General features: G+C 45.5%; 1 long non-coding RNA gene across 1 annotated transcript in view; it reads right to left on the bottom strand.

The window, feature by feature from the left end:
• Positions 1-19,026, bottom strand: part of LOC109564242 (uncharacterized) — a 50,485-nt gene extending 31,459 nt beyond the window's left edge. Inside the window, exon 1 of the long non-coding RNA XR_002181489.2 lies at positions 18,048-19,026. This is a non-coding gene — a long non-coding RNA (uncharacterized lncRNA). The remainder of the gene's footprint in view (positions 1-18,047) is intronic.
• Positions 19,027-25,503: the final 6,477 nt, after the last annotated feature.

Genomic DNA, 25,503 nt, shown 5'->3' on the forward strand with positions numbered 1-25,503 from the left:
TGGCTATATCTGTCACTCTAGATGAGGAGACTGAGGTCTAGTGAGGCTGAAGTGACTTATTCAAAGTTATCTGGAGTCTTTTCATATTGTTCACCTGATGCAAAGAGCTGACTTGCTGGAAAAGACCCTGAGGCTGGGAAGATTGAGGACAGGAGGAGAAGGGGGCGGCAGAGGATGAGATGGTTGGATGGCATCACCAACTCAGTGGATGTGAGTTTGAGCAAACTCCAGGAGATAGTGTAGGACAGGGAAGCCTGGCGTGCTGCAGTCCATGGGGTTGTAAAGAGTCGGACATGACTTAGTGACTGAACAACAATTTAGAGTCTTAGACACAGAACTGCAGCCCTGCCTCCAGATTCAGCGTTCTTTCTATGAACTCTTCTGGGTCCATTTTGAGTCCTGAGAAACAACTGCAACAATGTCAGCCCCCATTCATAGAGCATTTAATATGTGCCAGTTACTAGATTAGGTGGTATGTACACTACATCAGGCTGAGGATATAGATGAGGTGGGACCACATCAGAGAAGTGGCTTGCGTAGATCAATTGTGTTTTCTTTCAGGTCTGAGGCACCGCGTTTCTGTGGCACATTTTCAAATCATCAGCCATTCAGGATGTGCTGCTTTATCAACTGACTGAGCATTTTCTATATGTCTGTTCTCCACGGAGTCCTGGAAGTCCAGAGATAAAATAGGATAGGGTCCCCCACAGTGTACTAGAATCAATAATTTACCAGAGTTAAAGAAAAAGGGTCAGGAACACAGTAAAAAAAAAAAAAAATATCCTGGGGAGATGGAGGCTTTCTGATACATTTTAGCAGGGTTTTGAAGGGTGAGTAGGAGTTGGCTAGGTGAGGCTAGCTACGAATGGGAGAGATAAAATGCATGCAGAAAAAACAGCAAGCAGAAACGCTGTAGAGGAAGTATTTTATGTGTTTGGAGACAACAAATAGTTTGAAACAGAGAGTGGAGAGATGGAGGGGATGCTGGGAGACAATGCCACACAGGTGAGTTGAGGCCAGCAATGCGGAAGGTCTAATGCCAGGCTAAGGAGGGCACCAGTGTGGAGTTCAAGCTTTGGAGGTATGCTTTGAAAGGACTCTGAGGTTTTCATTGCTAGCTTTTATACATTCATATATGCATACTAAGTGGCTTCAGTTGTGTCTGACTCTTTGCAAGTATGGACCTGTGGACTGTAGTGCGCCAGGTTCCCCTGTCCATGGGGATTCTCCAGGCATGAATACTGGAGTAGGTTGCCAAACCCTTCTCCAGGGAATCTTCCCGACCCAGGGACTGAACCCGCATGTCTTACGTCTCCTGCGTTGGCAGGCAGGTTCTTTACACTACCATCTGGGAAGCCCCCACGCATATATGCATACGTACAAATCAGAAGTAGAATATATATTTGGCCCGTCTCCCCCACCCCACCCCACCCCCACCTCCCTATGGGTCTGGGCACCTGTGAGCGTGTTCATCCACCTGGAGCGCTAATTAGGCCCTCTGGGGAGTCTGACACCGACCGCCAGCTGTGGTCACAACCGCCAGCTCATGGCCTCTGCACAGGAACTTTCTCAGTGCTTCTCTGGTGTTCCCCTCATTACTGGGTGTTAGTGGAGTCTTGACCACATGGCATTCTGCTTGGTCTGGGTTTGTCAGACGGCCCATGCAGTGGGGCACGTGTGGAACCCCCAGCTGGGTGGTGGAACTGTAACAACTCCTTCCCTGTCCCTCGTCTGGCCCCAGCTCCTGGCCCCCCTCAAGTAAGACTCCACCCCCATCAGAACCGCCACCACCACCAGCTTCCAGTCCAGGTGTTTTCAGCCTTCTTCTCAGAACAGCATGCCTTCCCTGCCTTCTCCTGGCTGGTTTTTCAGCCCACCCTGCCTGGACTAAGGGGCATTCTCAGGTCTTCCAAAGTTGAAAAAAAGAGATCCTCACCACCATATGTATCAAGATCTTCATTTTTAAAATCAAATAATCATCCTGAAGAATGCTTCCTAACAGAGGACAGAAGATGAATTTTGGAGCCTGACAGTCTCAAACCCTGGCTGTGTGACCTTTGGCAAGTCACTTCTCTGAGCTCCAGTTTCCTTATCTGTAAAATGGGGATGTTGGCCCTCACTGCACAGGGATTAAAAGAGATAAACATGCAGGATGCCAATCAAGGAAGGGCTGAGTTCAGCAGAGAGACCCAAGCAGGAAAGGACACATTTCTTTGCTTCCTCTTAGAACAAGTACCTTTAGCTTCTAGGACCTAAAAAACCATAAACCAAACAACATATTCGATTGGGCCTTCTAGCTGTTGCGAGTGACTCAGTAGTGAAATGGGGTAGAGCCCATCCTCCAAACAGCTCCCCAGGCCTCTGCCAACCAGAGGAAGATGTGTCATTCCTGTTCCAGAGAGTACGAAGGGCTCAAGCCAAAGCCTTCCGCCAAGGTCCTCAGAAAGGTGGTTCCTGGACTGACCTCTGCCGGCCCATAAGCTCCACAGTTTCACTGTTCCGCCTGGGCTGCGGGCTGCGGGGCTGGTTGGTGGAGTTGGCTTAGAGAAGGGTATTTTGTATTTGGCTTTTGGAATGACTAATGAATGAGCTGTCTCCACTGCAGGAGAATTATGCCACTTAAGCAAAACCCAGCCGGGCTGGTCGGCTCAGAGATAGCTAATAGGAAATGCCTGTCAGAACACTGACGCTTCAAAGCCAAATATATTCTCACTGTGTTCTCTGTTTGCTAAGTTTACTTTATGCAAAATATAACTCAGCTGAAAATATGTAGATGGCAGAGAGCTCGCGCCTTCCCTCTGGAAGAAAGGGAGACAAGGAGGACGGTGAGGGCAGCTCCCAGTTAACCCTCCTGGTCCTGCCAGGCTGAGGATGAGCCCTTGTTTGGCCAAAGAGCACAGACCTTGCCTTGCAAGAAAGTCTGTGCCACTAATGGACCCATAACCACCACAGTCCTCAAAATAGAGGCAGCCCTCCCACACCGTGGGAACAGAGGGAGCGTGGGCAACAGACAGCACAAGTGGTCCAGCCATTTTGTGAAGCTGCAGGGGCCAGCAAGGGCCTGGGGGGGTGCCTGTGGTTTTTGTCCTTTGGTGGTTTTACCTGCCCATCCCCTCTCTCCACAGGTGAGACAAAGTCCTCTAAACCAAGAAGCAACGGAGGTAAGTCAGTGACTTCCAGGACCCGGAACTCGGTGGCAGAACCTTGGGTACTGAATTGATGCTGAAACAACGTATCCCATGGGAAGAGCACTGAATGAAGGGTCAGGGTGTTTCTGGTGTGTGATCTTGCAGGCAACACTCATCTCTTTGGGCCTTGGCTTCACTATTTATAAATGGAGAGATTGGACCAGCTCAGCAATTTCTGGGGTCACACTGACCCAACACTCTCTGTTATTTAACAGGATAGAATGCAGGCAAGAGTGTGGAAATAGGACCCACTGCTCAATTCCCTGCCTCTCCTCTCTCAAGGATTGCCAGGGGTCGCCATGAAGAGCTGGGTATAAAGATGGGTGAGTGAGTGAGTAAAAGTTGCTCAGTTGTGTCTGACTCTTTGTGACCCCACAGACAATACAGTCCATGGAATTCTCTAGGCCAGAATACTGGAATGGGTAGCCTTTCCCTTCTCCAGGGGATCTTCCCAACCCAGGGATGAACCCAGGTCTCCCACATTGCAGGCAGATTCTTTACCAGCTGAGACACAAGGGAAGCCCTCACATCCATAAAAGATGGGATCACCTTTAAAGAGACACCTGAGATTTCTCCATGTCTGAAGTGGGACAGATTCTCCAGGCCACGACCAGGGACATTAGTGTGAGCAGATGCCCTGCTGAGGAGGAGCAAAGAGATATGGATTCCTACAGCGTTTGTCCTGGAAATACTTGACCATGTATAGCCACAGTCACCAAGCCACTTGGCAGCAGCTCAGCCCCTCTTCCCAGATAAGGGGTCTGGCCTTCCTTGAGGAGGGCACTTGAGTTTGAGTTTATTCCTTCAGAATCACAGCAAGAGCTGGGCCAAAGAATCCTGGGGCTTCCTAGAAGGACTTGGAGAAAAGGCAGCTTCCACAGTGTTCCAGGCAGGGTGGGATGCAGACAGAAACCAGACCCAGCTCTGCTCTCAAAGAGCTCCCGCTTCATTGCAAGATGGGCACGTAAGGAGGAAACCACGGATGTGGGAGGGTTCATCACAGGCTGACTTTTTAAGCCTAATAGAAGCTCAGAGAGGCAGAGGCCCTGGGCAGCCGTTGAATGCCTCTGAGCTTTAGGTCCTCATCTGTAAAATGGGGATAATTATTACCTGCCTTAGAGAACCAGACGAGATGTATCTAAATGCCTAACACACCACTTGGTATGTTTTAATCGTTTGATAAAAGGGAGCTATTACTGTTTATTGCCAAGGCTCAGAGGAGAGCTGCTCTCGGTAGAATGGGTTCCAGGTGAGCAGAGACTCATCCATCCTTTTAGCGCTTGGGGCCAAGCCTGGGGTGTCTGGACCTCCTGGCAGGCTCCTCCCTGGCTGCCAGCCATCACTCCATTTACCCCGGTTTGCCTTTTCTTTGTGTGCAAAGAACATGGGAAAGCCCTGGCTTACAGTCCTCAGAGTTGGCTTCAGAGCCTGGGGGGGCCTTCAGTGAGGTCGGGTGAGAGGCGGGGGCCTGCCGTCTTAGGAGGAATCAAGTAGAAGAGTACAACCAGGCACAAAGGGTGCAGGCGTGGAACAGTGGGCCTGGGGAGCGGGGGCAGCTGGGGCATCTCAGTACCTCCACTAAGTCTTGCACATGCACCCCGCCTTTTATTCTTAGTTGAGTGATTGATTCTGCTCAAAGTGGAGCAGAGTCCAAGTCAGGATATGTGGGGGAAAAAAGGCTGGATAATGTCCCATGGAGTGGGGTGAGGGGTGACAGGGCAAGGTTGCAGGGCAGGACCTGGGGCTTGCAGGGACACGCAGAGGCTTCAGAGCAGGCACTCCTCAGGGACAGAAGACAAGGGGTGGGAGTCAGTGCAGATAGACTCAGGCAGCCAGCAAACCGCAGAACAGGGGAGAGCCACTCAGCAGGTCAGTGGAAGAAGGCAGCCGGCAGGAAGCCTCAGCCACGGGGCCACGGAGGCCAAGCACAGGGACTGGCCCCAGAGGGTGGGGGTCCCAGGGCCACAAAGAGCTCATCACTGGTGGAGAGCAGCAGGGGAGCTCTGTGGCCTCCTTAGACAGCCGCCTAGCTGTAACAGCAGGGTACCGTAGCCTGTCAAGCTCACAGGGCGGTGGCGGGTGGTAGGAATCACACAGGGACCTCCATGCACAGGCAAAGGGGTGGGGGGGTGTTGAGCTGTGGCGGGAGCTTGAGCAAAGCACTGACTTAGCTGCCAGGGTGGCCAGACATGCTAAACACAGCAACCAATGGAGCAGGAGAGCAGAGTTCTATTCAGGTCAACCCGGAAAGCTGGTGCATCCAGCAGGTGGGGCGGAACAGCAGGAGTCCAGAAGCCAAAAGGTAGTAGTGACCAGGTTCTGGGTGGCTGGACCTCAGCTAGAAGTGGGGTGCAGCAGGGGAGTAGAGGACTGTCAAGGCCTCATTCCCAGACAGAGGGCTGTAGAAAGAGTAGTCAGGAAAATGAACTCTGGACTCTGACACACCTGGTTTGAATCCTAGCTTCCTCCCCTCAGTAGTTATCAGATGTTGGAGGTGACACTTAATCGCTCAGTTTTCTTATCTATAAGGCAGAGATAATCACCGTCTACTTCTTAGGTGAAGATTAAATAAGGCCATTTGTGGACCTTCTGGCATACACAGATGTTTACAGAAGTGTATCTGTTCTTACTATGATTATTAGCCTCTGAGATTGTCAGGTTCCAGAAAGTGAGAAGGAATTTTGAGGTTTGATGGGTAGGACACGGCAGAGCCTGGCCCCTTTGAGGAAGGGCAGGGAAGACAAAATCACAAAGGCTCCAACCACAGATAAGTCCCTGCTCAAATCCCTCGTCTACTGGTGCCAGTCTGAGACCTTTAGCAAGTGACTTAGTCCCTTCAAGTCTCATTTCCTCATCTGTAAAATGCCCACACCACTATCTGCTTTGAGGTTGCTGTGACAGTTCAGTGAGATAATGTATGCAGAGTGTCCAACCCAATAGGTGCTTAGTTAATAGTTACTCTATAGACGAGGCTGATATGTGAGGGAGCGGAGGGAGGAAGGGACCCAGGGGGCATTTGGGAGCCCAGGACTTTCCCCCAGATCTTGGATCTACTGCAGCAGAAATATTAATACTTTTTCCCTGCAGAAGCAGAAGCAGCCAGAGCTACAGATACTCCACAGGTATATATCCTGTAAACACATGTGAAAACTCTGGATTCTACCTGCCTGGACTGGCTCAGGAGCAGGTAAGTCATGTCTGATGGTGGAGGCCAGTAGTGGCTCTGGCTTGGAGGGACCCAAAAAGAGAGAACAAGGGAGGGGCTGGTGGCGGAAAGAGATCTTTTTCATTGACTCAGTTAAGTAAATAAGCGCTAATTGTGTACCTTCTGTGGGTTAAGGCCTATAGACACCAAGGTGAACAAGGCAGTTGTGGTCTCCACGCCTCCCGAACGGAGCATACCAGGGGAAGCAATAACAAGGGAGCTTTAGGAAGATTGTTCAGCAGCTACTTTTGAGAAATGAGGTATGGAGCCTGTGTGAGAGTGCTTGCCAGGGTCTAGGAGAGGGAATGAAAGCCTTCGGACCATCCTGGCAGAAAGAGCATCAGACAGACCTGGCTCTGCCTCTGACCAGCTGCTTGGCTCTGGACAAGTTAGCCTTTTTTGGGTCTTCAGTTCTCTCCTCTGTAAGATGAGAAGCATGGTACCTGCCTCACAGGGTTTTGGGTGACTGTTAAATTAGGTGATGCATAGAAATCTTGGCTCTCAGTACCGGTCAATATGTGCGGGCTCTTATTAATAAGAACGTTAGCAACTAGGTGAATCCAGGTGTCACACTGAAGGAATAAATGCCAAGACGCAGTGACTGAGTGTGGGAAATATTTTAGTTGACACCTGGGTGATTGTAAGGTGACTGAGTATCATTTGTGGGTCCAAGTTCCCCTGCTGGGAAAGAAGGTTTGGACTAGGGTGGAGTGTGGAGGCCAGTGCCAGCTGAAGAATTCTGAATTCATGTCAAGCCAGGATTTATGGTTCAGTTTAGGGGGGAAAATACTTGAGTTCGGCTTCTGGGTTAAACATTACCACCTTTATTTTCTCTGAGATTCCCCCAGAGAGCAGGTGGAAGGCATCCCCCAGAGCCAGAGTCAGCACTGGACTCCCCTGATCCTTGGTTCAGGTCAAATGGGAGAAGGGTCCTGGACCAAAAGTGTAGTGTGGAGCGAAATGGCTGCTCAGTGAACATCCTTCCTTCCACAGACTGAACAAGACCTCAATAAGCACAGTATCTTTCTTTTTTTTCCTTTAAAGTGGCAGTCCTATTGTGAGTAAGGGGCTTACAGGACAAGGCCCCAGACAGAACAAAGAAAACACTCCCACCAACTCTCTTGCCAGAAATGAGCTGAAATTTTCGGAGAGGTGCGTGAGCCAAAATTCTCAGGGAGAAGTCCCAGAAGACTGTCCATCAGGTGAGAAAATGTAGGCAAAATGTAACGTGTAAAATGATGAACCAGAAAATCAGCCAGCCAGCATGCACCCAGCTATGTCTTAATGAGGCAAACTCCAAAGAAGCTTTTCCTTTAATCTGGCATTTGAAACGAAATGCTGCTAAGAAGCCCCCCACCTCACCCACCCCACCCTTACATGTTGCCATGACGACCCAAGTTCTTAGGACTTGAAAGAACTACCTCAGCATTTCCCTCTAAAACAAAAGAAAATTATTCCAGGTTTCTGGGCAGAGAACTCTGAGGAATGGGCCCTGTTACTGGATAGCAGGTTCCTCAGAGTTGCCGAGTGATGAAATATGAGCCTACGGGGACCAGGGCCTTCAGAAAAGCGAGGAAGGAAACGGGGGATGACAGGAACCCAGGGCTCGCCCCAGCTTGTGGAGCCCATGCTCTGCCTCATTGCTGGCTCTCCCCCCTCAGCTGGGCCTCATTTGCCCCTGCAGTGAAGCACTTTAAAAGAAAACACATCCTGTCTCCATATGGAAAGGGGCAAGGGTTGGAGGGGAGCAGGTCCTGGCTCAGGGGATCCCAGGCAGGCAGCAGAAGATGCCGTCTCGTGCTCTCCAGCTTGATTTGCTCACGGAATAGCCAAGGTGGGGCCAACCTGCTGCATGTCTAAAAAGCCCCTCCAAAGCCCCCCCTTGAAAGCTCACAGTCCTGCTAATGAGGGCCAATCTAAGTCTTCTGAATCCAGTAAGCAAAGCCCAAGAGGTGACAGCTGGACAGCCAACCTGCTCCCATGAAGTTCCCTCTCGTGCCAGAGCTTCGAGCCAAAAACTGAGGCCTTGACACTTTCCTATCCAATTGCTGATCACATCTTGAGTCTACTTCTTAAAAATTCCTCAAATCCATCCACATCTTCCTCTCTCCATGGCTGTTGTCTTGATTCAGCCCTCACCATCTCTAATCTGAAATGGTACTTCCAGGTCAGCTGCATGCCAGGGCCAGAAGGGTTTACAGACACAAATCTAAACTTGTCACTTCCTGCCTAAAATCCTTCAGTGCTCCTCCTGCCTTTAGGATAAATTTTCAAATTCCTCAGGAAGATATGCAAGGTTTTCATGATGGACAGCTCTCAGCCCAGTTTACTCCACACTACAGCCATAAAGAACACAGTTCCCCCATCTACATGCTTTTCTACACCTACCCTTCCCTAACCCAGTATTCTGGATAAGACCTGCTGGCCCCTCCTGATTTACTCTGCATCCTGCTCTGTGCCCCAGAGGCTGCCCTGTATGGATTCCATAAGTAAACTCCGGGGCCCAACGGGAAGCACCAGGAGCAACTGTAACACAGGAGAGAGTGAAGCCAGGGTAGTTACTGCCTCCCTGGACAGTCCTATAAGGCTGCCTGTTCCCAGATGGAGGTCCGTTCCTCCTATCGAGGCAGACTCATCTGCAGGACTTTTCTTCTGTGGTACAGAGACCCCCTCCTCATTTCTTCTGGCCTAGGGGCTGCTGCTAGCCTGTGTTTCTGTGATATTTTATAATGTTCCTCCACCCCCTACCCACACTCTTGCAAATAACCCCTCTGTATGTAAAGCCTCCTCAAATTATCTTAACTTAGTGTGCCATCATTCCCTGTTGGGACCCTGCCAATCCAGCCATCCTTTGTCTTTGCTAAATTTCTGTGGAGACAACATCTCCTCCAGGAAGGCTTCCCTCTTCTTCCCAATCTGTGTCAGCTGCCCTGCCCCCTTGGGCTCCCAGATCCTCTGTATAGTCCACTGTTACAGCTCGTTCCATACTTTATTGCAAAAACCAGTCCTCTGTGCACAACTACTAGAGCCCAGGAGCCACAACTACTGAGCCCATGTGCCACAACTGCTGAAACCCGCATGCCCTGGAGCCTGTGCTCCGCAACAAGAGAAGACAGTGCAAGGAGAAGCCTGCACACCACAAGAGAGTAGCCCCAGCTCACCACAACTAGAGAAAAAGCTCTAGCAACAGTGAAGACTCAGCACAGCCAAAACAAACAAATAAATAAATAAATTACAGATACATAGATAGATAGATATTCTAAAAAGCCAGTCCTCTGTCCTAAATCTGAGTCTCTGGAGGTTGGGGACCATGTGTTACTGCTCATCCCTGCACCCCAGTATCTGGTACAAAGCTACCCCTCAGAAAACACTTGCTGAATGAAGGAAAGAAGCAGGAGCTCAGAGTAAGACCTGCCAAAGACACACAGGAAACACAGTGCAGCGTCTGTGTGTGGTGCCCACTGAAGCAGCTGGCTTCTCCCAGGCCACCATCAATCAGATCACAGGCAAGGCCTTGAAGAAAAAGCTATTATTTAAAGAACACCCCACAGCCAGGGCCTGAGGCCCACATCAGTGAGTATGGGCAAAGAATGAGGGAGATGCTCTGGTTTATGTGTCAGCAGCTGTGCTTCCTGAGGAAAAAGAATGGCCAGCTTTTCTCACCCCAGGGAAACAATGGAAGTCTCCATCCTTGAGCTGGGAGTCCCATGAACCTGGTGTCAACCACTGGGAGACTCACACCAACTTAAGTTCCGTTCAGTTCAGTCACTCAGTCATGTCCAACTCTTTGTGACCCCATGAACTGCAGCACGCCAGGCCTCCCTGTCCATCACCAGCTCCCGGAGTTTACTCAAACTCATGTCCATTGAGTCAGTGATGCTATCCAATCATCTCATCCTCTGTCGTCCCCTTCTCCTCCCACCTTCAATCTTTCCCAGCATCAGGGTCTTTTCAAATGAATCAGTTCTTCGCATCAGGTGGCCAAAGTATTGGAGTTTCAGCTTCAGCATCAGTCCTTCCAATGAATATTCAGGCCTGATTTCCTTTAGGATGGACTGGTTGGATCTCCTTGCAGTCCAAAGGAAATCTCAAGAGTTTCTCCAACACCACAGTTCAAAACACCAACTTACTGAAGTAAATTCCTAAAGATCCAGGGGCTGTTCCAAAGGACCTAGCACCACTCTACCAAATCATTCACTCATTCATTCAACAAAGTTCACTGGCGCTCTGCTCTGTGCAAAGCACTTCCCTTGGATTTGCTCTATTGAAATGTTATCCAAAAGGAAAAAGTCATTTTTTTTCTTTCAGTCTGAGTCTCTGGTGGGTCCTGTATAAGACCTAGCGGGGCCAGAGGATGGGCTTCAGGTAGGAAGACCCCAGGCACCTGGACAAATCACGAGAGATGGCCAGAACAGTGACCTGGTATCATAAGTGGCCTCTAGAATCCTGGCTTCCCCTTTCCAGATGTGTGACCTTGGGCAGAGCATCTCATGTTCCTGTGACTCAGCCTCCTCCTGTGCAAAATGGCAGGACCTGGCTCATATAGCTGTTGTGAAAATTAGGTAAAACAGAACATCGTCCAGGAGGTTATCAAGAGCACTGCATCCCAATTCTATCAGACTCAATGCTCCCTTTTTTAGCAAATATTTTGCAAGACCACTTTTACTATTCTGAAATGAAATTCATAGATAATATGACCTACCTATACACATAATTCTTTAAAGAATCAATATACAACCCTAACCATAAGATAAAGAACTAAAAGAAAATAATTTAGAATAAAATAATATGCATTTTAATCTATATATGTTTGGGCATAACTACACAAGAAGATATAAGATAACTGTACCTACTTGCAATGAATATGTTTGAATTTAAGAGCAGTAAAACATTATTGACTGCAACATTATGGGTACTTCTTTAGATTTGATGTGCTAAAACAAGATTAAACAAATACTACATATTCATACAGATACATATGAATGCAGCTGAACAGAGGTGTGTTATTTTGGCACTCAAATACAGTGAGGATTTTGCTGTTCATATTGTGGTTCTGAAATGGTGAACAACTCCTGGGAAAGATAAAATACAGTATTCTCTTGATTTATATGATAGTAGCATTCATGAAAAATTCAGTGTATATTAAAACTATGCAAAAAGTACTTTGTGTTTATATTCAAAATGGAATTAGGTTCTAGGCTCAGACCAATATAAAGAGATTTTCTACCTGTATGACTGTTGGGTGGGACATTCAAATGTCAAATGTCACATGAAGTGCAGGACAAATCATTGGATAAAACTGCCTCATGTAAGGCAAGAAGTTTGGCCCCTTCTGTCTCCTTTAAGTAGTGCCCCACCAACCAGGGTAATATAAATACACTAGGTATTTCTAAAATGCCTCTAGGGGGCAGCACTGTCTCCATTGAGGATCAGTGGGCCAGAGTTTATGGGGTTACCGAACCCAGAAGGAATGCAGGACGATGGCCATTCAACCTCCAGGAACACAGACCAGACAGAAAGCATTAGGAAAATCTATCAGCATTTCACACTCAGACTCCAGTGATTTGTTCTGTCTGTCTACATTCTTGTTTCGGGCTTCCTAGGTGGTGCTAGTGGCAAAGAACCCACCTGCCAATGCAAGTAGACGTAAGAGATTCGGGTTCGATCCCTGGGTTGGGGAGATCCCCTGGAGGAGGGCAATGCAACCCACTCAAGTACTCTTGCCTGGAGAATCCCATGGACAGAAGGGCCTGGCAGGCTACAGTCCATGGAGTTGCTAAGAGTCAGACACAACTGAAGCGCCTAGGGTAAGGTCATTCCCCCATGCACAAGGAATGAAGTCTCTCTTGAAGAGTATGCAGAAGGAAATCACCATATTAGGCAAGAGCTACATCACATAGACTTCCAGGTAGAGAAGAATCCTCAGCAGACGGATTGATCCTTGTACTTTTCTCCTGGAACAACTATTGGGACCTCTTTGAAAAGCACATCATCAGTGGTCTATAAATAACCCTCAGTCTGCCCATCTATGGCTCCATTGTGAATCAACACCAGAGGATTTCACAATGCTGTCTCTCAACTGGACATATCTAAAGAAAAATCATCATCTTTGTGGGTATAAACCGTACCTCTGGCAAAACTAGTCAAGTCATTGAGGTAAGCTGATGTGCGCCCACCCCTTTCCTTGCTGTATGCAGCCTCAATGAATGACCATCAAAACCTTACGTGAATCTGAGTTCTACTCCCCATAAAAAGGAACAATCATTTCAATCATCCCAGAAAAAGGCAGCTCGTGGGATAGGAAGCTGGAATTTAGAGGCTGACACCAGAGAGAAGAGTAACTCATCTCCTTCTTGGCTTCATTATTTTGGTGGATTCACCTGAACTCTCAAGAGGGCAGCTGGACAGGCTTTCTGGGACTGCTGTGATGGTTTTGACTACACAGAGGCAGCCCCACGCTAGGATAAGTGGGCCCTGAGCCCTCATGATCAAGTCATATCTTGCAAATGAGATTATATGAAGTCATGTTATTCTTCTCTGTTTATTTTTATTGTTATCCCCAACCTGCCATAAAGGCTGCTCTGAAGGATCCTGAGTTGTCTCAGTGTATGTGTGTGTGCTGGAGGGTGGGGCCACTGACTAGTGTTGGTGATGAGTGAGAAATCCCAAGGGAAAACTCCAGTCATCTCTCTCCACAGTCTCCCTTCATTGGTAAGCTTGGAGGAGTTTTCATTCATTAGTAAAGGCAGTAACTTTCTCCCTTAGAGTCTGGTGGAACAGGGAGGCCCTAGTCACCAAGTCTTCTTGGTGAAACACCAAGAAGAGAGCCCAAGACCATGCACCCATAGTTAGGTTATCAAAACTCGAGAATAAGAAGGCTGATCTAGAAGCAAACAGTTATAATGTTGGGACCCATTCTGTTGGCTGTATCTATTTTCCCAGGTAACAAAGTGGGTCCACCAATCATTGGTGGGAGTGAGCCTACCTTTCCGAGAGAGTGGCTCCATCCATGGATAGAAAGAATTCACCAAAGCTGGGAACCAAGCATGGCCTGCCATGTATCACCTACATGTGTTTTGGGGGACAGAGAAGGAGCCAAGAAAACAAAACAGAAATAACTACAGCTATTTTCTCAAGACTTGCTTCTCATCACCTCTCACACTCCTCAGGAGAGCCCCCAGGGGCACCATTTCCAAATGTCCTGAGGTATGTGACCTCCAGGGTGACAGAGGCCTGGGAACTGGAGCTGCTCTCTCCCGCAAGCCCACAGCCTCCAGAATCTCCCTGACATCTCTGCCATCTGGCCTTCTGTTCTGTAGAGCAACCCCCACAACTTGAGGCACATTTTGGGAGCAAACCAGAGAAGGAGACCACTGAGTGTGAATACCGATCTCAGGAAGCCAGTGCACTCAACCAGTGGTTCCCAGCCCTGCATGCACATTAGAATCACCTGTGGAGCTTATCACGCACCTAGGGCTAGACCCCACTGCCAGAGATTCTGACTTAATCGGTCTGGGGTAGGGCCCAGGCATGGATATGCTTTAAAATCTCCCCAGGTGATTCTAATGTGCAGCCAGGGTTGAGACCCACTATATTATATACAACAGGAGAGGCCCTCAGGCCTTCACTCAGATTCCAGTTACTCCTAATTTATATAGGCTTCTAACAATCCAGTTGTCTGGTTTCCTAGCTGGCATATGATTAAAAACTGCATATGCAGAAGGGGAGAAAAAGGCTGCTAATGAAAAGACACTAAAACCAGCAAGATGTAACAAATGAGCGTCTGAGCACAAGTGTAAAGATAGAAAGCCTATAAAAAGCAAACACAGCACTCAACCCCTCCCCTCCCCAGCATATCCTACTTACAGTAAGGGCCTGAGGCGATCACTAGGTGAAGGAGGGAGGTGGGAGGAGGGCAGGCTTCAGTCTGAGGAAGTATTACTACCCCATTTTATGGATGAAGAAACCAAGACTCAAGGAGGATCACAGATGGGCTTGCTCAAAGTTGTACAAGCCCTGAGTTGCAGTGCTGGGATTTGAAGATCAAATGTGGGTCGGTGCTTAAAAGCCCACATATGTTGAAAGTGCCATATCTGCCTGTTTAGTATGACTGACATTTCTGATGACCCAACCCTCAGTATCCAGCTATTCAAGACGTTCATTCTAGGAATAGTTATACGCACACACACTCACAAATATATGCTTAACAGTGATGAAAGAACAGGGTATCCATTTGGGAAATAAATAAATAATACAAGTTCTTTCCCAGCTCACACCATTCATCAAAATGAATACCAGATGGATAAAGATGGAAATGAAACCATAAAGGTACTAGAAGAAAATATAAGTGGATATTTTATAATCTTACAATGGGGAAGGACTTTCTAAACATGTCAACAAAAGCAGAAACCATAGAGGAAAAGATTGATAGATTTGACTACATTAAAAATTAAAAACTTCTGTACATCAAAAACTACCATAAATTGAAAAAATATTCAACCTCGCTAGTATTCAAAGAAAGGCAAATTAAAACAGCAATGAGAGGTCTTTTTTTTTTTCCTGATCAGATTGGCAATGATTAAAATGAATGATAATACAGAGAGTTGGTGAGGGTGAGGGGAGGGAGTTGGAGGGAGTGTAGAGTGGTACAGTCTTTCTGGAAGGCATTTGGGCAGTATGTATGAAAAAAGCCAAGAAGACACGTAACTTTTGACCCAGTAATTGTATGTATAAAAGTTTATCCAAAGGAAAGAATGGATCTACTACACACACATGCACATATAAAATGTATATAAGGATTTTATTCACTGAGGCACTCTTTGTAATGTTGAAAATTAGAAGCAACCTAGCTGTTTAACAAAATGAATTAGTCAAATAAATTATGCTATATACATAAGACATAATATTTTGTGGCTGCCAAAAATGATGCTGTATAGACATACAGGCCAGTGGAATAGAATAAAGCCCAGAAACAGATTCAAATATATATGAGAATTTGGTATATGATAAATGCCAAGTCAGTGAGGGAAAGATAAGATTTTTAATAATGGTGTTTGACTAACTGGAAAAAGACAGATGCTAGAGTAGCATTTCACATAGTATACCAGGATAAGAGTCAGTTGGTTCAAAGGTTTAAAGGCACAAAATAAAAACATTAAATCACCAGAAGAATAAAAGAATTCCTTTATAATCTTGGAGTAATGAAGGCCTTTCTAATTGATTCAGTAATTCAGAAGTCATAAAATAAAAGACTGATAATATATCTATATAAAAATCTTTTTAAAAAGTCTGCATGGCAAAAGCACAAAAAGCAAAAAACAAAAAGACTAACTAGAAAAAAACTGCAACCTATTTCACAAAGGGTCAATCACTCTCACATAATTTGTTTCTAGATATCAAGGAGATCAATAGCCCAATAGAAAAAAAATGCCCTTTTTCAGAAAAAAGAAATACAGATGGCTTTAAAGAATATAAAAGGATGTTCAATTTCATTATTAATAATGAATGCAAATTATAGTTGCAATGACTTTTCACCTATCAGATTTATACATATCCAAAATACACTTGATTGGGGGAAGTTGTAGGGAAATAGGCACCCTCATACATTGCTGGTAGGAACAGAAAATGATGCACCCCTATAAAGGGCAATATGGCATTTTCTATTAATGTTGCTAATGTATTTACCCATTGACTCAACAATCTCACTCTGAATTTTCCCTGCAGATATATTTGGACACATACAGAAATGATATGTGTATGTATTATAACATTACTTGTAATAGTAAAAGATTGGAAATAACCCAAATGTCTGATTATATGGAACTGGTTAGATATTATTGTCTATCTTCCCCATAAAATGCCAGGAACTATATACTGATATAAAAAAGTCTCCACTACTTACTATTAAGTTTCTATTTTAAAGCACAGTACCTAATAACTACATAGTATGCTAACTTCTTTGTAAGAAGGGGCAAGGTATATATAATTGCATTTGCTTGTATTTTCAAAAAGGGGCACTGTAACTATTACAAGTGGGACCTACAGAAAGGAAATCAAGAAACCAGGTGAAGAGGGACATGAGTGCAAGCAAAAATTCTCAATTATACTTTTTAATACCACTGTGATTTTTGAACTGTGGGAAAGTATTGCCTATTTTAAAAGAAAACTAATTTAATATATAATTGTGCAGATTCACTTGTGTTGACATGAAAAGATTTTCCAAATGGACTTAGTGCATAAATTAGAAATACATACAGAATAATCTAAATTTTGTCTTTCAAAAATCATGTATCTATAAGGTTGTATTCTTATATAATAATTTCCATAATCTTGGGAAACAGGAAAGCTTTAGCCATAAACAAGTTCATCACATTGTATTTAATTTAAAAAATTCTGCAAACAGCCTAAAATGTAACAACACAGGTATTAAAGGTGGTACGGGATCTGTGAATAGTTTCAATTAGAAATAATAGAAAAATGTTTATTACTGTGAGAGATTAACAGTATGTCAAAAAGTATATATAATGTGCATATAAAGCAGCATATACAATATAACTCTGTTTAATAGAAAAAAAAAATACATGTTTAGAAAAACTGGCGGAAGATACATGCCAGGGTATTTGTTAATTGTAGTTATCCCTGCATGTGGAATTATAGGTGTTTTGTTTGTTTGTTTTCGTTTAAATGGTCAAGATTGTCACACTGTTCCATAATGAACAATGCCTTCTAAAATGAGAAGAAAAAATAAATAAATAAAGCACTAAGGAATTTTTAATGCTTTTTAAAAAAATAATGCTTCAAGAGTTAAATTCTAAACTACCTTAAAAAGTCACCTACCTGAAAGGAGAGTCTGGCTAAGTAAGATGGGCTACCTTCATCTGCTGATGATAAGTCTTGGTCCTAGCTGAGGTTCTCATTCTGTCCTTCCTCCCGTTGAGTCTTTCCTGACTACAAGGGTGTCGGCCACCACACTGGGACCAACAGCACTGCCCACCAGTATAGGACAGCAAGAAACTGCAAAACCACAAGACCCACCTCTCCTCACTCACCCCAGAGAATCACTGGTCCAACCACTTGCGTTCTGGTACCTTCCGGCAGCTGAGCTAATAAACCTGCTGGGCTGGAAGGTGGCAGGTGGGCAATGTTGTGGGTGACATGGCCGGGCAGGCAGATTTTCTGCGAAAGGAAGGCGTGGCTTTCAGGTGGGGCATCTCTCAGGCAGATGCCCTCTGAAGAGACTTGGGGGAAAAGAGGAGGGGCCTGAGGCCCAGGTAGCCCCCCAGGCCCTTCACCTTTCCTGAGAGTTTACTACAACCATCGTTTACCTGGTCTCCTGCTCTGTCCCTACCTTGTCCAACCTGACTTCCAAGCCCCTGCCACTCTTATTGAAATATACCTTATTATTTTATTCCTGGGATCAAAACATTTTATCTGAAATCAGCACTTCTCAAACTTTTCCGCTAAAGTACACCAACAGCAGACAAAAGAAATGCCTTTGGTTCCCCCAGGGGACCTCACAGCCTGAAGCTCCTGCCAGCACACCCAAGCTCTCTTTGAAGTCTTCTGTTTTCTCTTAAAAATTCATGAGAATTTTGCATGCTATTCCATGATATATCTGAACTTCTCTTAATATGAAGATGTTTAAAATTACTCACCTCAAGGAAAACTGATGCTCCTGAAAGAAATATTGTGTTTATCCAAAGGCTCAAATATCCTCCTTGGAGAAGTACCTATAGCATAAAATCCAAACTCCTGACAGGCGAGGCTCTATAAAATTTGGCCCCCACATCCCCTCCTGCCTTCCTCCTGCACACTGTCCAATTGCACACTGTCCAATCACTGGGCCCCCGGGACTCCTGCCATGTCCTGATTTGCCAGGTTCTTGCCAGTCCCTGCATTTTTGCTCAGGCTCTTCCTTCCTGGGGACCCCACTCTCTACCTGCTGACAACCCACCATTCCTAAAAGCCTTCAGGGAGATTAAATGTCACTTTCCACATTACATCTCCTCTGATGGTCCTGACAAATGCGAAAGCAGCCTGTGCTTTGGGATCAGAAAGCTGGCGTTTAAGTTGTGACTCCCAACTCTTAACACTGGACAAATTATCTAACTTCTCTGACATCTCATTTGTAAAATAGGGAACAACTGTGCTTCTTTCACAGGACTATTCTAGGGAGTAACGAAAATTCAAGCAACAGTGTCACGCCCAGCCTGCACTCCCCTACACTCCTCCAAAACTCCTAGAGCAGTCTTTACACCACTCACGGAAAGAGCAGGTGTTAACGCATGCATGATTTTTCATAATGGCTTATTTTCCCCCAATAGATCAGTGGTTCCCAATGTCCCGAAGAAGTTTCTTATATTACCCCCATGACCCCATGTCTTGAAAGATTTTGGTTATTAAATCAAACACATTTATGGAGGAGTACCCGCTTTTCTAAGTTCTCTGTCCCATGAAGCTTTCTGAACACTGAGAACTGTTCCCAGCCTCCCCTCTCCTGCCGCACTTGAGGGGCTCTGAGCAGGCAGCCACCCACAGAGACCATAAACACCTCAAGACTGCAGCTCCGGCTCCACACTTCCCACAGCACCTTACTCAGCGCCTTGCTTTAAGAACACACCTAGTAACTGCTTGTGGCATAAACAGAAAGTTCCACCCAGATGACAGTGGGGGAGAGTCCTGTCTAAAGGAGCCAGGTCTGTGTGCAGAAAGGGGGCATTGTTATGGGAGGCAGGCAGTGCTGGAGGCCACCCTTCTCCCCCGATCCGCCCCAAGCAGCAGGCACCCCCAGTTCTACCAGCTGGCCTCCAGCTTCAGTGTGTGAGCCGATTAAAAAGCGCCCTCTCTTCAGTGTCTGGAAACTCCTGCAAGGAAAGTTTGCTGCCCCAAGTTGGCTTTTGACTAGAGTCTTAATAAGAGGCCTCAGCAGGCTGTGGCTGGAGAGACAATGTCACTTAGAGGAGCAGCTTGAAGCGGCAGTTAGGAGAAGAATTATTTTAATGAATACATTTCCTTTCAATTGTATGGGAATATCAAGATCCCATTAGAATAGGGAAGCAATTAGAACTAATAAAGATGAATGCACAGTGCTCAGTGCGTGCGGAATAACAAGCAGCTAACAAAGGGACTCGGAGAGCCCACACTAATCCAAGTGCACTGGCGGCCAGCGGAGGGGAAACGGCTCTGTTCAGCTGCTCAAAGGCCCTGTGTCCCGCGCATTCTGGTCACGGCCAGCAAATGGCGTGAGTTGGGCCTTGGAGTTGGGGGTGGATGGGCCCCCGCCCTGGCCCTGGGGGATAGAGATGGGCTGTTGGCAGCCCCTTGGCGACAGCCATTCAGAATAGGGCCCTGGCTCCCCGCCAGCCTCGCGCCTGCCCCTCGCACTGGGCCTCATTGTGTCCAGGTGGCAAATGCCTTCTCGCCAACTCTCCTTCGAGGTTTAGAGAGCGGGTGGGACAGTGGATGGAGGAGGGAGGGAGGGAGAGGGGGGCCCTTTGCCCCTGCATCTCTCTCCTCCCCTCCACCGGCCAGGGTCTGTTCCTCCTCTGGGTTGGGTGTTATGTTACAGACACTGGTGGGTCACAGGCAGCCAAACACAGGAGTACTGTTGCTTACACAATTGCTCTTCAAACAGTAACAAACAATTTTCATTACCCAAGTCAGATCGAATCATCTGCCTGACCATCCTGCTTCAATACCAGCCACACATACAGGACCCAGGGCTTCACACTCTGCCCACTCTGCTGTGTCAGAACTGGGCTTCATTCTGTCCCTGGCCCAGGGATGTGGGACAAAGCTCTTACTCTGATCCCTTCTTTGAGCCGGATCAGCTGCATGGCTGTCCAAACTGTCAGGAGAAATAGAGAAGACATAAGCACCTATGCAGTTTGGGGATCACTCAGATCGGGGGTGAGACACTGCTCAGAATCTGTGTGAAGAAGGCACTCAGAGCTTAGAGGACTCTACCGACAAATTTAGAAGGAATCCAACAAGATAACTCTGGCTTCCCACCAAAGCAGTCACTAGCCTTAGATGGAGTGTCAGGACTTGACATTTCTTTCTTTAATCTTTTTTGGCCAGACAGTTTTTTCAACCAGGAATGCGTAAGCTCATTCCAAAATGTCTGCATGAGAGGCCAGTCATACTTATTACTGAGTTTTCTACCACGTCTCTTAAAAAAAAGCAAAAAAAAAAACCAAAAAAACCTGTAACTGTTTAATTTGTTTCTTAATGGTAGAGCATTTTAAAAGTATGTTTACATTTATAACCTTACTTGAACCTCAAAATAACTGTGGGAACTGGCAAAGGCTAAGGTTGTCAGGCCTAAAAATGAGGAAACAGTGGTCCAGAGAGGTTAAGTATGCTGTGCAAGAATAAATGAATGGGCTGGCACACCAGAAGTCAGGTTTTCTGATCCGGTTCAGTGCTTTGTTCTAGAACACACCTTTTCTACACCCACAGAGTGCCAGACATTTCCAGGATAATTCATCCTGCCGGTCTGCTTTTCCAGTATGACTCCCTAACCCCTTTCCACATACTAAACTGTGCTAAGCACTGTAGGCTTTCAAACACTGTAGTCTAGGCTACAAAGAATCATCCTTCAGGAAGCTTTCAATCCAACAGTTCTCAAAGTTTTGTTTTGCCGCCCTCCACCTCCAACCCCATCAAAGAAGGAGAAATACACGTTTCCTCCCTTTTAACAGCTTAAGCAGGAAGGACTGTTTTAAAAGTCTGCCTGCCTTGGCTTCCCTGGGGGTCCAGTGGTTAAGAATCTGCCTTGTAGGGGACACTGGTTCGATCCCTGGTATGGGAAGATCCCACATGCTGTGGAGCAACTAAGCCCATGCATCACAACTACTGAGCCCCGCACTGCAACTGCTGAAACCCATGCTCAACAAGAGAAACCACTGCAATGAGAAGGCCACACAAGACAACAAAGGGTAGTCCCTGCTCGCTGCAATGAAAGAAAGCCTCACGCGGCAGTGAAGACCCACCACACACACAAAATAAATAAATAAGTATTGGGGGAAAAAACAGCCTGCCGGTCCAGTATAAGGTCGGCACGATCAAAACTGACAACTGATTGTCCAGGCCCCTCTCAGTAAAAAACACTGCAGCATCCGGGGTTGTTAAGTGGCAAAGCAAAGTCATTCAACTTTCCTATCCCTCATTACCTCCTATACCTGAAGGGTCTGTTCATTTAAAAAATGTTTTTACAGGGTGACTATAGTTAATAATACTGTACTGCATATTTGAAAATTGTTAAGAGAATAGATCTTAAAAGGTCTCATCACAAGAAAAAAAATCTTGTAACCATGTATGGTCCCTAGCCTTACTGTGGTTATCATTTCACAGTATATATGAACATCGAATCATTGTGTCGTACACCTGAAACTAATGCTATCTATCGATTATTCCTCAATTTTAAAACCTTATTTTTATAATTTTCAGGTATAATTTATACACCAAGAGATACATAGATATTAAGGGCAGAGCTTAATAAGTTTTGACAAATGTATTATCTATACCCAAACCAAGATTCAGAATATTTCCATCACCGCAGAAAGTTCATGCCTATCCCACTCCAGTCAACCCCACTCCAGGACTCCACCGTTCTCATTTCTGTCACCAAAGATCAGCTGAACCCATCTTGAACATCAGATTAACTGGAATCCTATGGTGTATCTTTTGTGTCTTCCTTCTTTTACTCAATGTCAACCAGACTCATCCATGTTGTTTCAGTAGTTTATTTTTTTTTAATAAATAGGATTATATTATTGATTCTGTTTTCAAAACCCAGTCCTATTACTAATTTGCCCCTCAAAATTCTTTCCATTCAGTGTGTCTCCTGCATGCTCCTTTGCATGCAGCTGCCTCCTCTAACTCTCCTTGGCAAAGCTTGAAGTGAGAAAGATACGTAAGTAGAATATTTTGTCCGCAAGGATGCCATTTCAGGTAGGAGTGATTCTGCCCTCAGGAGAAACTGACAACCAGGCTGTCCAGCATTGTGGTCATGAGTACAGACTTCAGAATAGACAGATCGAGGTTCTCATTTCTAGTCCAGCACTTAGCAGATGGGTGGCTGGGGACAGGTGATTTAACCTCTCAGTGACTGTTTTCCCATTTGCAAAATGAGGATAATAATACCTTCCTAATAGGGATTTGTGAGGACTAAATTATATTGTACATAAAATGTCTGGCATTATAGAAACTAATAATAGCCTCAAGTTAGACTATAATAAATATCCTCCTGCTTCATTCACATACTTTCAGCTTTTCTAAGTCTTAATGGGTTTTATACTTTACATTTTCAGACTCTTTTAAAAATAAAGAGTTCATGACTATATCTAGAAAACTCTGTCAGATATTTACTTAAAAGAAATGCTATTTCCTCTGGAAAAAAATAAAAGCCTTTCATCATTTATTCAATGACAAGTACATACTGAGTTCTGATGCTGAGGGGCTCTTCATAAGAGTTAAGGACACAGACCTAGCTTCCAGGATATTTGGTTTTGGAGGGGAATAAAATAAGCACAAAAATAACTATAATACAAAGCAGAGTATGGTCAATAATAATAATTAACATCTACAAACAAAGCTAGTGGAGGTGATGGCATTCCAGTTGAGCTATTTCAAACCCTAAAAGATGATGCTGTGAAAGTGCTGCACTCAATATGCCAGCAAATTTGGAAAACTCAGCAGCGGCCACAGGACTGGAAAAGGTCAGTTTTCATTCCAATCCCAAAAAAAGGTAATGCCAAAGAATGCTCAAACTACTGCACAATTGCACTCATCTCACACACCAGTAAAGTAATGCTCAAAATTCTCCAAGCCAGGCTTCAGCAATATGTGAACCGTGAACTTCCAGATGTTCAAGCTGGTTTTAGAAAAGGCAGAGGAACCAGGGATCAAATTGCCAACATCCGTTGGATCATCGAAAAAGCAAGAGAGTTCCAGAAAAACATCTCTTTCTGCTTTATTGACTATGCCAAAGCCTTTGACGGTGTAGATCACAATAAACTGTGGAAAATTCTGCAAGAGATGGGAATACCAGACCACCTGACCTGCCTCTTGAGAAACCTGTATACAGGTCAGGAAGCAACAGTTAGAACTGAACATGGAACAACAGACTGGTTCCAAACAGGAAAAGGAGTACGTCAAGGCTGTATATTGTCACCCTGTTTATTTAACTTTTATGCAGAGTACATCATGAGAAATGCTGGGCTGGAGGAAGCACAAACTGGAATCAAGATGGAAACAGTGGCTGACTTTATTTTTCTGGGCTCCAAAATCACTGCAGATGGTGACTGCAGCCATGAAATTAAAAGACGCTTGCTCATCAGAAGAAAAGTTATGACCAACCTATACAGCATATTAAAAAGCAGATACATTACTTTGCCAACAAAGGTCTGTCTAGTCAAGGCTATGGTTTTTCCACATGTATGGATGTGAGAGCTGGACTATAAAGAAAGCTGAGCACCGAAGAATCGATGCTTTTGAACTGTGGTGTTGGAGAAGACTCTTGAGAGTCCCTTGAACTGCAAGGAGATCCAACCAGTCCATCCTAAAGGAGATCAGTCCTGGGTGCTCATTGGAGCAACTGATGTTGAAGCTGAAACTCCAGTACTTTGGCCACCTGATGCGAAGAGCTGACTCATTGGAAAAGACTCTGATGCTGGGAGGGATTGGGGGCAGGAGGAGAAGGGGACGACAGAGGATGAGATGGTTGGATGCATCACCGACTCAATGGACACGGGTTTGGGTGGACTCCGGGAGTTGGTGATGGACAGGGAGGCCTGGTGTGCTGCAGTTCATGGGGTCGCGAAGACTCGGAGACGACTGAGAGACTGAACTGAACTGAACTGAATATAGTGGTTAAGAGCATGGTCCCTGGAGTCATACTATATGATTGAAATAGTGGCTCAGTCATGTGATGTTGGGGAAGTTACTTAACCTCTTTGTGTGTTATTCACTTATAAAATGGGAATAATAATAGCACTTATCCAGCAGGGCTGTTAGAAGAAGTAGATGAGTTAAAATATGTAAAAAATTAATACATTAGAAAATATGCAATAAATAATAGCTAACACTCATTGAGGGCTTCCTTGTTGGCTCAGTAGTAAAGAATCCACCTGCCAAGGCAGGTTTGATCCCTGGGTCAGGAAGATCCCCTGGAGAAGGAAATGGTAACCCACTCCAGTTTTCTTGCCTGGGAAATTCCATGGACAGAGAAGCCTAGTGGGCTACAGTCAATGGGGTCGCAATAGAATCAGACACAACTTAGTGACTAAACAACAACAAAAACCCACTTATTGAACACTATGTGCCAAGCACTGCGTTAAATGGTTTCTATGCATTTCTTCACACGATCTCCACAATGTTGTCTCTACCGTTATGCCCATTTTACTCACAAGGCAACTGAGGGGCAGGAAGTTTAGGTAATGTGCCCAAGATTACATAGCTAGTAAACAGCAAATCCCATAGAAAAGACCTATCCATAAAATGGGGACAGTGATAAAAAGTACTTACCTTAATGAGAATTAAACAAATTAATATTTGAATGATGGTTAGAACAGAGCCTAAAGCACAATAAGGCCTACGTTAAATACAAATTGCTATGGTGATTCTGAAATGGCAGTAAATAACTAAGGAAGGCTTGAAAGGAGAGAGAGAAGTGGAGCAAGAGGAGGAAAGGGGAGGAAAGGAGAGAAGAGGGAGAGAAGGGAGGGGAGGAAGGGGGAGGAGACAGGAGGAAGAAGAGGGAGGAGGAGCTGGAGAGAGAAAGGGGGTTGGGAGACAGACTGGTAAAGGTCAGAGTAGAGCAGGCAAAAAGAAATAAATAATAGGAGTAATTAAGTCTGATTAGGTTAAAAACAAAACCCCTCCCCTTTCCTCCAGTTAGTTACTATTTCTGCCAGCTGTACCTCGATATATCTTTTATCATCTTCTTTGACTCCTGTAGAATCTGCTATCCGTACCCTCTTGTCATCCATTTTACAATACTTATGGAGTGCCTCTATGTGCTGGGCACTGTTCTGAGCCCTGGAGATATGCCAATGAACAAGACAGGCCACATCTCAGTTCCTATTCTGCACTATAATAATGCCAATA

This window comes from Bos indicus, chromosome 1 (assembly GCF_029378745.1).
Source record: "Bos indicus isolate NIAB-ARS_2022 breed Sahiwal x Tharparkar chromosome 1, NIAB-ARS_B.indTharparkar_mat_pri_1.0, whole genome shotgun sequence".
Taxonomy (NCBI): Eukaryota; Metazoa; Chordata; class Mammalia; order Artiodactyla; family Bovidae; genus Bos; species Bos indicus.